Below are 13,894 nucleotides of genomic sequence, written 5' to 3' on the forward strand. Positions count from 1 at the left end.
AAAGAGTGAGGCAATCAGATGAGTGTTAAACTTATCTGCGTGAGAAATCTCTTTATATTTTACTATTTTACAGTGTCTTCCTCATTCACCTTTGATCCTCTGCGCAGAAGTATTTTTTTGGCTTGTTTATAACTTACCAGATAAACCGATTGCTTGTGAATTTAGTTGATTTTTGTTTTGTTTGTTTTTTTTGCTTTTTTTGGCACCAGCTTTTTCTCAGCTCTTCATTCTCGTTCACTCTGATGATAAACGAAGGCCAAAGGTCCTGAAAAATTACGCACAACTCGTTTGTAAACTTGGCCGATCACGACTCCAGAGAAACAAGAGTCATGTTGTTGAATTATTCCTCGACTCTCCCTCCCTGACTTACTTTTCTCCTTCTCTTGTCTTCTCTCTCTCTCTGGCTCTTTCCTCTGCTCTGCTTTCCCTTCCTCCTCTCCTGCACCGTGTCACTTTGAATTTCCATTTCGCCCTTATTTTGCATTTCGTCTTCACTTCAGCCCCTCTATCGGCCCCCAGCCCACCACCACCACCACCACCACCTCTACAGTACCTCCACTACCTCTTCCCTTCACCTCTGAGTCTCTTTGATGTTATGATTTCCACCATATAAAGCCGTGGAAACTCTCGGGGTCCGGGGGGCTGAAGGTGACACGTGCCACATGTCACCATGACTGATGAGGCTGCATGTGGAAGTGAGCGCCCCTCGGAGTAACTCTGGGACAAATAATCCTGCACTTCCTTATATGGCAAAACAACACACAAACAACAGCCTCCTGCTGGCTCCACCGTGTAGCAACCGGGGTGTTTGTGTTTATTTACAACACTTGTCTAATGGGTATTATAACTGCAGATTGTAATATACTGAGAAATAAGACACTATAACTGCATATGTCACAATAGACACCGCTGCAGTAATAACTGTGAGAATAACAATTACCATTCTTGTCAAAATTAGATGTATAATTCGATTTATTCAGCACTTTTTCCCCCCCTTTGCCAGCAGCATATTATTCCACTGGAATAATATTTCATTTGGCGCTCTGAGAAAGCGATGGCTGCTTTCCCTGTTTCTTCTCTACGCTGCTGAAAACATCACGTCACCCTGCAGACGGAGCCAGACTGTGTGGACTATCAAAGCCCCGTGTTGGTCCGGTTACCAGAGCCCGACACCCAAACAAACCTCACGTAGGTGTAATTTACAAGATGAAATGAACTGTGCTGAGGTGATATATGGAGCAGTGAGTAGATGATGAGATTTAAACTGAGGTCCACCACAGGAACCAGCCATAGAAACATGATGGATACGAGGGAACAACTGTGTCTAAAGGTGTGATGTAAAACAGAAACAGCTTTACCTTAACCTTAAATGTATTTTAAGTACATTTTACATGCACCGATGACAAAACACATCCTAAGGTATCAATTACATTTTCATATGGAAGGCAACAGTGGTCTTGCTGTTCTGTATTTTTCTTATTGCAGAGTCCATAAAAACACCAAAACCAATGATTTTTCAGTCTGTCTCAAACTCCCAAACGTCCCTGCTCCATTTGTGGCTCCCAGCACCCAAACACATTCGCACATATTGAAGACATACATCTTTAAAACAGTTTGCAAATGGAGTTTTAACTGTTTAGAAGGAACTAAGCAGGATTTCTCCCGTGGCTATGCTACATTTTTACCTTCATTAAAAAGCTCCAGAGTAATTGTGATCGTTAACTACGTGACTTGTGACTTGTTACGAGTGAGAACGGAGGCTCTCTGTCTTCCACCTGGTGTCTCGCGGCTGAAAACCAACCTTGCAACATCTGTGTAGTGCTTTGCCGCCGCCCTGGTGTCCCGACTTTCCTCTCTGCGCACCGCGACACAAACGTGCAATCTTTTGTTTATGATAGTTAAGATGACGCAGATATACACGTTGTAACATTGAATATTTTATATAGCCACCACTCCATGGATTGATTTTTTGCACATGGCCAGGTGGAGGGTTAGCAAAACAGAGGAAAAGCGACCAGACTTGCATAGTTCCTCTTTAAATTTAGCAAAGCAACTCCAAAAAGAAACATTTGATGTAGTTGGGCTTTTTTTCCCATGTTGATTAATAGACAGTTGGTTCTCCAGTGAGGATTTTGCAGTGCTGATAATTTACTGTATCTATATTTTCAATGGAGGAATAAGCTGCAGAATATCAGGCTTTGGATATATTGACAATACTTGACTAATGAATAATCTAACTAGTTAGTTTGTTTACTTAATTAGAGGATAAATCCCTTACAAGTGTCCTTAAACACAAAACAAAGATTAAACAACAGTCGACAAGATCAAAATAAATAGAATTACATTAATTATAGTAACTAATTAGACAGTCTAACAACACACACACATCAAAAATCAACATAACATCGACAGGACAGACACATAAGGGCTCAGATCAGAAGTAGAAAAATGTGAACACGGGTGAATATAATAAAAAGCAAGATCAAGTTTTGACCTTTTCCTGGATTCTTATGAAAAGACCAGTAGGAATATTGAACACTGTTTGCTCTATCCTCAATTTGACCTAGAAAGATTCATACAATGAACACGTTTCTAACGAACATGTGACGATAAATCATCTACAGTGCCTTAGTTTGCTGTGAGCTCTGCCGGCTGCATGAATACCAGCTCCTTCAATGGCGGTCAGAGATCATTCAGTCCCACGAACACACAGCGTCAAAACCACCTCCATGTGCAAACACACCGACTATTGTAATCTGTACTGTACTTGTTAACTCAGCTCATGATGAGGACATAATGTGAAGTGCGAGCTTTGTTGACTCTCCTGTCAAACAAGACAAACCTCTGTTTGATTTAAACTTCAAGGAATCAATAGACAAAGAATGCGACATGCAAACACCGAGATTAAACTGTTCAGCGCCGTTTGTTTAACAGTTTAGACACAAAGAGATCCAAAGGTGGTGTATATTAGACCTGGTGGTTGTCTGCTGCCCTCATGTGGCCAAGGAAGAAACATCCATTTCGGTTATACACATGTTTATCTTTTAAATATCATAAGGACTGGACTGAGAATTAAAAAGGTTTGTGCTGTGACAAATATTCAACAATGCACATCATTTTAAGTGATTAACCACCCATGTCTGTGTGACTTGTGTTTCTTTTATGAGTTATTGTGCTTAAGGTATTTCTCTTCTGCATGCTCTGAAGGTGAAAGGAGTTAATGACGGATTTTATGGAAAGTAACAGATTATAGATTATATTCAAGTTAATATATTTGAAGTACAGCCTGTGTTGAACCATGTGACATTAGAGCGATCAAAAACCAGCTATGTCAACATTCATAAAAAGTAATGTACTCGTAACCTACATCAGATATGAGGAAATGACACAGTGTGAGCAGATAAAATGACTTTAGATAAAATAGTTTACATTCTTTCTCTGTTAATTATTCTCTACGCAGGAATGAGAAAAGTGAAAATTAACCATCATGAGCCCTGACTGATATTTTCACATCGCTGCTTTTTATAATACAGGAAACCAAAATGTGTGCTGACGGGCTGTAACCACAACACAACTCTGATGTTTCCTACAGGTAGATGAGCATCTACAGTCTGGTTACAGCGACCGTCAGATGGGAGGATTATAGCCTGAGCCGCTGTTCAGAGGTCAGTGTGGTGGTCGGTCATCTCTGCTGTGAGCTGTGGGGCTAAGATTTTATTTTCAGATACGTACGTACGTGCACTACAACTAAAGTAATGAGCACGACTCTGTGAAAGTCTGATGCTAATACAGTGAAGGGAAGCTCAGTGTAGTGTTTCAGTAGGTATTGTCGGGTGGTATTCTGTTTTACTTCACTATCAATAAGTTGAATTACTTATATTTTTGTTTTTTGTCAGGATAACCACTTAAACTCTACAAAGGTGTCAGCCTAGAGGCCTTTCTTGATGCAGGAATAAATCTATTTCTATGGATGAAAAATGAATAGAATACAATCAAATTCATTGTGTTTTGCATTTCTGCCTCATTTTACAGTCACGGCTAAACCCGCTTTAAAGATACTGAATACTCAAATGATCTTCTTTATTTTTCTTTTTATGTTAAGTGTCTTTTGTATCATGGATGTCAGAGGTCAGGTTGAGCTAAAGAACTCACACTTATACTCGATATCCTGCTCAGTTGGTTTAAAAAACTATCTATCTATCTATCTAAACAACCAAACCCAGAGTAACAAACATTTTACTTTATTATACTGTACCTATCTTCTTCGGTAAACACACCCTCCAACTGCTGCTAACCTGAACATACACACACTACAGTCAACTACAGTACAGTGAAGTGTTTTCTATGAAACTTCTGTCTTTTGTTGTTGAACCAAAATGAGAAAATTATGTAAAACTCAAACCCTGTAGCTATATGAGATGTGATGATCTAGTCTGACAGTAACTGACATTATAAAATGGTGATTGATCATCTCATAATATATTCATCTCCAGCTGCAGAGACACGTCACGCTTTTGTTCCCAAGTCCTTACAACATCCTCCAGGTGAAGATCTACTACTGCAGACCCAGAGCCTTTTGTATCCCATGTTGCCGTGGAGACGAAGAAACTGATGTCGTGCGGTAAGTGGCCATAAGGTGTCACTATTGCACAACAAACACAACAAAAGATCCTGTGGAAATCAACCAGCACTCATGAGACTTTAAAGGCTATACATTATATATAACATACACTTCAGTCATTCAGTTCAGCAGATGGTAATTAGTATAAAAAAAACTATTGATAAGGCTCCATTCATACATACAGAGCTGAATGCAAAAGGAAAGATTAAAAATGATGTTACGAAAAAATTGAAAATAAAGAAAAAATAAGATAAAAGGGTAGATTTTGATCAAATTACCATCAAACTATCAAATAAATTACCTTAAACCAACATTTTAAGATGAATGGCGCATCATATTCGAGGTGATAAGTGGGTCCCTTCCACAATTTTTAGTCCAGAATAACACAGATGCCTGTTAAAAGTTTTATCAGCAGAAAACACTTCTGTTGACCTGGGAGAGAGTTACGACCAGCTGTGTCACTGGAGTGCACCCGTGAGATTATGGTAATCCCATTTAATGTGCTACAGTGCTTCCTTAAACTGCTGATGGAAAACACACCGGAGAGTGAAAGTGAGAGGACACGGCCTGGAAGAGGAAAGAGAGAGAGAGAGGAGGAAGGAAAAGTGGGAGGAATGTGAACAACATGCAAAGAGTGTTTTAACCTGCTGCACAGAGTCGTACAGTAACAGGAGACTGAAAAGGAAAGCAGCAGCAACAGCAGCAGCAGCTCCATCTTCCTCACTTAACGTCTCACATTTATGTCAGTGATATTAAAATAGGCTCGAGATGCAATCTGATGAATCAGCCTCCCAGGAGATCTGTCATTATAATAACGTGGCCTCCATTTTCAGCCGACTTTTCTCTCTCTTTGTAACGAGGATGGTTGGCCGTATGAGTGCCACACTTTCCTGGTAGCTCGCTGTGACTTTGAACACACCATTACATGTTAATGCTAGATGAGATAAAAGATTGTTATGCACAATTTGTACTATCAAGAGGCAGCGTTTGACTTATTTAACAGGAAGTGACACATACTCATAGAGGATGCATATCAGGATGTATCGCTCTGGATATACAGATGGCCATCGGCTGAGAAAAGGCTGCACTCAGGCTCTGGTTTGGTTCACACAGCAGGTTACACACCACTGATGCTGGTGTCCTGCTGTGTTTTGTTATTTTGTTATTTATTATTTTATTTTTCTCATCAGTGCTTCAGGTTGAGGCTTGACGCTTCATGCCCAGTGACTCACAGCTCAGAGATGACACATCTCTCTCTCCTCCTCACAGCCAACACACAAGCTCTGTTTCACAACGCGACTATTTTGGTGAAGCCCTGTTTTTTTTTTTTTTTTTTTTTTTTTTTTACAAGGCGGCGGTGAATGGAGAGCTTCTTCGGGAGATGGAGATGTACAGTACTGTAGAGATCACACCCTGCTGAGGTGGAGAGCAGAGAAGTCTGGAGGCAAGTGTGGATGATGAATTTATCTACTGTACAGTTCTTACAATGGGAAAATGTCACAGGAGTTGTGAATGCAGCGCTGGAGAAACATGGGGAAGAAAAATAACTTGTGTGCTCCACTTTCCTGTTAAAGATCAACACTCGTACATCAACTGTGAGGATTATTACTCGAAATATATATATTTTAGACTTGAAAGTATCACTGGGGTACATCCTTAAAGGGATACTTCACCCAATTCACCAATTGTCTACTCACCGTCATGCCAAGAAAGGGTTTGGAGAACTTTCAGGGTTATCAAAAAACGCTTTTGTAGTTCCGGGGGGGTCCGGCTGGCAATGGATTTTCATATAATGACGGCGGATAGAGTTCACTTTTGAATCGTCCAAAACACACACTATGAAACATCTAAATACCTCCATATTGCTCGTCCGTACTGACCCAAGTGTCCTGAAGCCGGCACATGAAAAAGTTGTTCGAAAAAAATGTATTTGATCTCTGTTTTTAGTCTTGTTGTAGTAGTAGCTCTCAGGGGCTGCGCGATGTCTGTGCGCATGCAGCGCAGCAAAATCTAAAATGTAAATACAAGAAAGTTTCCTTAAAAATATCTCGCTTATAACAAACATTTACTTACTGTATGTTCAAGTTATTGATCTTTTTACACAGAACCTCTTGGGGGTTATAGAAATATAAACATTATCAGAAAGTATCAGATGGGAAAGTTCACACAGGTCAGCAACGGGAGTTATAATCATATTGTCTCTGGTGCATAAAATCCCAAAACTAACTGTAAAAATAACAAAGTATAACAACTAAAGCAAATAATCAATATCTCTGTCTGTAATCCTAAATCTGGCAAGGATAGTTATAGAGTCAGCTATAGTTTGTTATTATCTCCTACAATAGGTTTTTGATCAATAAGGGCAGAGTATTGTATATACAACCCTGGCTCTGAATCTGTTTTGATTTTTGTCTGATAATTGATTGAATTTGTTTTCATCCTGGCACACCCACACAGCTACCGTGGGAATGAGAGGAAACCTGTTCCACTGACACAATTGTGTTTTCCCATGATGTCTACACAGTAACACCACCACCACCATGTTACTGTAATACTGAACGCAGCTCAGACAGAGGTCATCAGCCTGTAAATAAATATCTTATCTCGCTCTATAACGAGTTCCCATAAACGTTTAATTGGCCAAACTAGATGTTGTGTAGTAGAACTAACTCCTCAAAATAAAGTGTGACCTAACTGTAACTGAGGGAGGCGTCCGTCGGCTGGTTCAACGTCTCCTTATTGGGGCTTGGTAAAAGTTTGGGACCCCCTGCATGGATCCTACAGTAACACACACACATATACACACATAACACACACACACCCCAGCAGGAGCAGCAGCAGCAGCTCTGCAGAGTTGGAGTCACGGGGTGAGGGAGGGGGTGAATCTGCAGGACTGTGCTCACCACGCCTCGGCACGGTAAGTTCGTCAGCAGCCATATTGACTAGTGTCTTGTATCTGTTTCTCCGGTCGTGGGAGTCTCTCTCTCTCTCTCCCTCTCTCTCTCTGTCTCTTACTCTTTCTACCTCTCTCTTCCTCTCTCTCTCCGCAGCTGAAGCCCGTTATTATTATTATCAGCTGTTCCGCTCGTCGCAGCGCACCTCACAGCACCGCACCGCGCCGCCGTCCGGTAAACAGCGCAGATAGAGGACGGGAAGGTGAAACGCTCTCCTATTTTTACTCGCTGTGGATATATAAAGTACCGCTGCCAGCTGGAGGGGGGGTGACAGTCGGACACATCCTCCTCAGCCCAGCCAGGCGTTAGAGGTGAGTTTGATCGCCTTCATCTCTGCTTGCTGCCCTAACCCTTTTTTAAGCCGCGGGGGGATTTATCTTCTGCTTCTCCGGGGCTTTTACGCAGGTTTCTTAACGAGCCGCGGCGCTGACAACTTGTGTGCAAGGAGCGCAGCCAGGCTGTGTGTAGGTTTACCTTTATATGAGAGAGACAGGTTGAACACAGCGTGCTGCGGTTGCGACCTGCGGCTCACATTTGGTCCTTTTTATTGCTTTTTATTTTACTAACACACATTTCCGGACGGGAGGAGGACGGGTGAGTGCCACTTGGCGCAGAGCTGCTGCTGTGTGTCATTTACTGTGTTATCCAACAGAAAGAGGCTTACGTTACTAGTCGGGGTAATTAGATGCTGCTCCTGCTTTTGTTTTTTTCTTCCTCTCAGCTTTGACCTGGAGGCGGTTAGAGACCACCGCTCCTGTTAGACAGATACATGGATAGTTAGAGAAAGAGGCTGCCTACACTGTCACTACAGCTGCTTATTAGTTAGTGCTGCTTCTGCTGCTTCTGCTGCTGCTGCTAAGGACTAATTATTTCCTCCAGTCACCCACCACCACCGGACGAGCTGGGACGTGCCCAGTGTTGAAATCCAGCGGCTCAGTTAGTTGAGTGAACAAAAACCTTCATCCTGCGCCGCAACTTTTGCAGCGAAACGCGCGGTGCTGCTGACGATGCGCATTTCTTTTATTTATTTCTCTGTGCAACAATGTGGAGTAATGAGCAGCAGCTGCTACAACAACAATACAATGACCCCACTACTGCTGCTGCTGCATCTGTTGGTGTTTTTGTTGATGTAGTGGAGCCTTTTTTCCCTATTTGTCTCAATGCACTGGCTCTGAAATTGAAATACCGCTGTTTTTTGTTTGGGCGTGCTCTGCTCTAAGAGGCCGCTCTAACTTTCAAAAAACCGTGTGTGTGTGTGTGTGTGTGTGTGTGTCATGTGAACAACCACAACACAGATGCTGGCCACTGATATACAGTAACGGACGCTGCTCGCTCAGTATCTCTGCAGCTTCTCAGCGGTTTCCACAGTAACTAAGCGGAGTTTGATGGGAGTTCATGTGAGTTTACAGCATCACAGCGACTGTAACGAGGACTAGCTCGCCTTTTGCACGTAAACCACGCTCCTGAATACAGACAGTCACATAATTTGCGCGCGCTCGCTCGCTCCTCTTGCATGATGCTCGGCTCGCGCGGCTCCATCTGGCACAAACAGACGCTCGGGGAGGTTAAGTCCGTCGCTGATTGGTCGTTGTCCCCGTCGCTGTTGCTCGTGGCTCCGCCCCCTCCAGGGACCAAATTACAGCTCATTTGAGAAAGAGGCTCCGCATCATGACATGAGATACCTTTGACTGCTGGTTTTAGATTTCCCTCCTTTTTGTAACCTGTTGAATAATGTCATAGCTGACGGCTGCAGGAGGAGAATATTTATATATCCTGTCTATATCCAGACCTTCATATTTATGTTAATTTCTGCAAATAAAAGTTATGTGTCCTAGGTTTTAAATTCTGTTGATTAACCCTAGAGTTTGTCCTTTTTTAGTAAGACATCCATTATAAATGAAAAAGGTCGTTTTTCACATGTTCTTTGTATTATTCTTATTCTTTATTCAAATATTTGACAAACAAAACAACCAAAAATAACAATTATGAACAAAAAAATATCTAACCACTAGCAACACAATATATATTTCATCAACATTTCATCATTTCATTCCCAAGTATGAATTTATTTAATCCCACCTCCTAATTACAATACTGCCTACTCCCTTTTCTCTTTTTTGCTTCCTGGTTACTATATCATTATGTAATAGGTTTTTACTATTCAATAACTAATTATATTTCTAATTTAGGTATGAATTCATCTACATATTACATAATAAACAAAACACAAAGGTTTGAGTGAGATTTCCTAGAACATGACCCAGTGTCACCTTACAGAAGTAGACTGTGTGTAACTGCTCAGGAGGTCTTGGTTTAATAAATGCAGACATAGATTGGAGCCAATTTTCACAAATAAACAGACTCATTAAATGGTGAAAGCAAACTTAGTAAAAACTGGCCTCAGACTCAGCATGTAGAGCTGGCTGAATCGAGACAAATTCTTCACACACCAGCTGCCACTGTGAGACTGGAAACTGTCTGAAACTGGTCCTCGGTGTCACATTGTTGGTTGTGATGCCCGAGCAGCTCCTCCTCACGCCGAGTGGTTGGCAGTTTTACTGTATCTCACTGAGCTTGTTAGAGGAAATTTTGTATCTTGAGTTTCCGTTGTTTCCAGTTTAGTTTGCACTTTTTAATATTTTGTGGAGATTTTCTGAAGTTGGCATTTTTAATTTCAGTATTACCTATCCACCGTTTAAACCCCCAAACCAGGAAAAAAAATAGGATGTACTGTAACAAAAGTGAATGTGCCAGAATTATCCATTATAATCATCCACTGTATTGTGAGAGTGCATGCATGCATTAGTAATAAGTACAGTAGGTCAAAGTTGAAGCGGGAAGTTGCTCTGCACTGCAGTTGGTCTTAACCTGTACAGTCTACAGTAACAATCACTGTTGTTATGGTTTCCAAATCTCTTTGTTTAAGTCTGTTTAATGGATATTTATGTTCCTATGTCGGACTTTTTTCTATTTTTCCTTTTTGGACTTTTGATTTAAATCATATCCAGCACTTTCCTGCTATTTGTTTATTTACATATAATCATTTGATAAGATGAGGAAGCAGTTAACGGATGACAGATATAACCACTAGCTGTGGTGGTGGTTGCAGGTGTTTTGCTTGGTTGGTATCAGTTGGTGACGGAGAACAAATACTTTAGTTTCACAACCCACATCACAGCCAGGTTCAGTAATAGACACCATCCAGTTTCTCTTTCCGTCTTCCCCCTCGTCTGTTTGATTTCTCTCACTTTCTTCTTCTGTAGTTTCATCTCCGTCTTTCCTGCTCTGTGTCTGTAAAACATTAATGCAGCAGGTTAATTTTGAAGAGGGGGGCCCTGATGAAACCTCTCTTCCTGAATCTACACCACAGACGGTGTTCAGTCCACAGTCAGTCCTCTGTTCTTGTTCAAAAACACCGAACATCGACTCTGAAAAACCTGTTTTAAGTCAACCTGGATAAGTGTCAGCAGCATGCATGAGCAGCCAGGAGTGGTGATGCCATTAATCTCTAATTTCCATTAACTTTCACAGCCGTTCAAAGCTTTTTTTTTTATTTTTATCACCATCTGTTTAGTCAAGTGTATATTTATTCCAGTAAATATTGATCCCATGAATATTAATAACGATGAGTACAGTACGCCAGCCTCATCAAAAGATTAATAAACCTGGCAGGAAATAGCAGTGTCAGGTAATGTGTGTGTGTGGTCGACTCTTTCATTCATAATGTAGAACAACGATGATTCATCTGGTTCTGAATTTAGACCATTGTCTTTATGGGCTCCGCTGTATGATCAGTATGTGTTGACAGCTCGGCACCATCACTCATCACGGGGGGCTTAAGTGTTCGTTAGCGCCGTACGTGACCTTATTTACCCTCGATTGGCCTTCAGTTGAACTCGTGTGTATATATATTCAGTATATTTCTTTTGTAATAATCTAATTTTCCTCTTCTTATGAGCTTATTTCCAGTCTGCAAGTTCAACATATTCTGAGGTGACACTGTAAAGGAGTCTCTACTTACAGCCAGCAGTGTGTTTCTTAAAATAAAACACTATTTAAATGATCATACCAGTGATTTAAGTGACATTATTAATATGTTTGTCACTCACAGTCACAGTAATTGTGCTCGTAGGACCTCAGCACTGATATACATGTGTGAGATTGGTTAGCAGAACAGATGTCCCGCCTACGAGTCGTCCTGATTGGACAGATGGTGCTCTATGAGGCAAACCACATTTCTGACCAACACATTGTGGCTAAGTGCGATAGAAAACTTTGTCAACTTGACGATGCAGTTGGCACAAGGAGGCTGAGGAAACCTTGACGTCTGTGGTTCCCTGAGTGAGAGTAACAACACGGAGGCTAGTCTAAGTCTGCTACTACACGTTAGATCAAAGTCATTATCACTGTTCTGCAGCTAAAGCTCATCAGTGCAGGTTGGCTCCTTGATATCCAACATCAAGAGGTGCTGGTTTGTGTGAGAGTTATACTATCAGGGGATTCGGCATCGTCCGTGTCCTCGTGCTCGGAGCAGGTGCCAGCAGTGGAGGGATATTTTGGCTCTGACAACACAGGAGGGAAGTGCTCTCTCCTCTCGTCTCTGCCAACATGTTCTCCTGTGAGAAACCACTCCGAGGTGATGAGATCGGCCAACAGTCTGCAACAGAGGCTGCTGGCAGAAAAGATGAATGTACAATATTATATATACTATTATCAGGCTCCATTCATGTAAACATAGGCGATGAGATCCATACTATAATCAGAGGTTTCAAGTTCACTTATTAAACAGACAGGGTTTCATTCGGGCCTTTGTACCGTCCGCCTCGTCTCCTCCATCCAAAGCCCAGCTTCCTGTTTCAGCATCAGCTTCCTTTCCTCCTCATTAAGATGATACTAGATTGTATCCTGATTATATCCACTGACGCCCGATATTTCCTTATAAAACTGGTACTAGTTTGCAGGTCTACCTCTTTGCCTACTGTATGTGGAATATCGAGCTCAGATCATCCAGTGGCAGCAGCTGTCTAAGTTTGACGTGCTGTTGTTCTGTTAAAACTGTGCTCCACTCTGGGCTCAGCTCTCATACATCTTTCACTACGGCTAACTGTCAAAAAATGTGACATGTTTTCACTACACTCATGTCTGGTTTGTAGATGCCTGTATTCCCTGTTGAGTTTCCCCAACATCACAGCCCCTGAACACAGCGCTGTGTGGCAGCTGAAGGGGGAGGCTCTGTTGTCAGACCTTCACTTCAGCTCTTGAATGCACCAACTTGAAGGAATCGTAGCACCCTCCATTGTTATAACACTATGTCAACTAGGGCTGTCCCGATTAATCGACTTAATCGATTACATCGGTGATGTAAATACGTCGACACGTACAACATACCGTTGAGTTGTTGTCGATTACGCAATTTACTCAAACACGAACAGCAGACGTTAACGTTCACAAACAGAAGTGGAACAAAAATGGTTGAGGCTCCAGGTCCGAGCTTTTCAGACGGAGAAGAAGGCAGTAGTGGCACCACGAAACAGCCAAAAAAGTGGTTGAAGACGTCAGAAGTGTGGAAATATTTTAAAGAGAAGCCAAACGGAGATGGCGTACCACAGTGTTTATGTAAATTAATAATCGTCAATCAAAAAAATAATCACTAGATTAGTTGAAAAATTAATCGTTTGACTAATCGACTAATCAAAAAAATGGTTGATGGAGAAAACTAATCATTTAGGACAGCCCTAATTTCAACTGCGAAATGAAGATACTTAAAGACAAAACAAATGCGGTTGTGATTGGATGACATTGAAAAGAAGCGAGTGTGTCGAGCTCCTGGAAGGTAAAAAGAAAAAAAATCTGACTTAAAAACTGTAGTCGGTAAAGTAAGCTGTCAGAACGAATGATTCACTCAACTGGTTTTTCAAAACCACACAAATGGTCCTTTAAGTGGCAACATCAGCAGTTGTGTTTATGTTTGTGGTTTCACGGGGTCACACCCTGGACAGGCCATTTGTGCTGTTTGACAAACGCTGACTGCCTCCTCGCGCTGGATGACAAATTACTTTCCTCCTCTGTTGTACAAGCGAAGCCTTGTTGTGGAGCGGAGCAGTTGGTACAGTTTCCTTCTGTTATAGCAGCTGTTGGAGTGAGAGTGTGTGTGTGTGTGGGAGAGTTTGTGTGTGTGTGTGGCAGTTATAGCAGGAGATGTTGTCGCCTCTGCAAAGACACGTAATAACAGAAAAAACACAATAACTGAAATGTTCCTCCACTGTTTATCAGGGAGCTTCATTATTTTCTATAGGAAAGATCTTCTTTGTGTTGATAT

The 13,894-nt window shown here is 41.6% G+C and overlaps 1 protein-coding gene across 2 annotated transcripts in view; it reads left to right on the forward strand.

Annotated features, from left to right (window-relative positions):
* The first annotated feature begins 7,441 nt into the window (after positions 1-7,441).
* Positions 7,442-13,894, forward strand: part of LOC311004614 (radixin) — a 47,476-nt gene continuing 41,023 nt past the window's right edge. The window contains exons 1-2 of one of the 2 annotated variants that reach the window (XM_083996739.1): positions 7,442-7,538; positions 7,672-7,886. The gene's annotated coding sequence lies outside the window, so the exon portion shown is untranslated. Of the gene's footprint in view, positions 7,539-7,671; positions 7,887-8,890; positions 8,973-13,894 lie in introns of those variants that run through there. The other variant, XM_083996740.1, reaches the window with a different exon arrangement.

This window comes from Trachurus trachurus (assembly GCF_905171665.1).
Source record: "Trachurus trachurus genome assembly, chromosome: 21".
Taxonomy (NCBI): domain Eukaryota; kingdom Metazoa; phylum Chordata; class Actinopteri; order Carangiformes; family Carangidae; genus Trachurus; species Trachurus trachurus.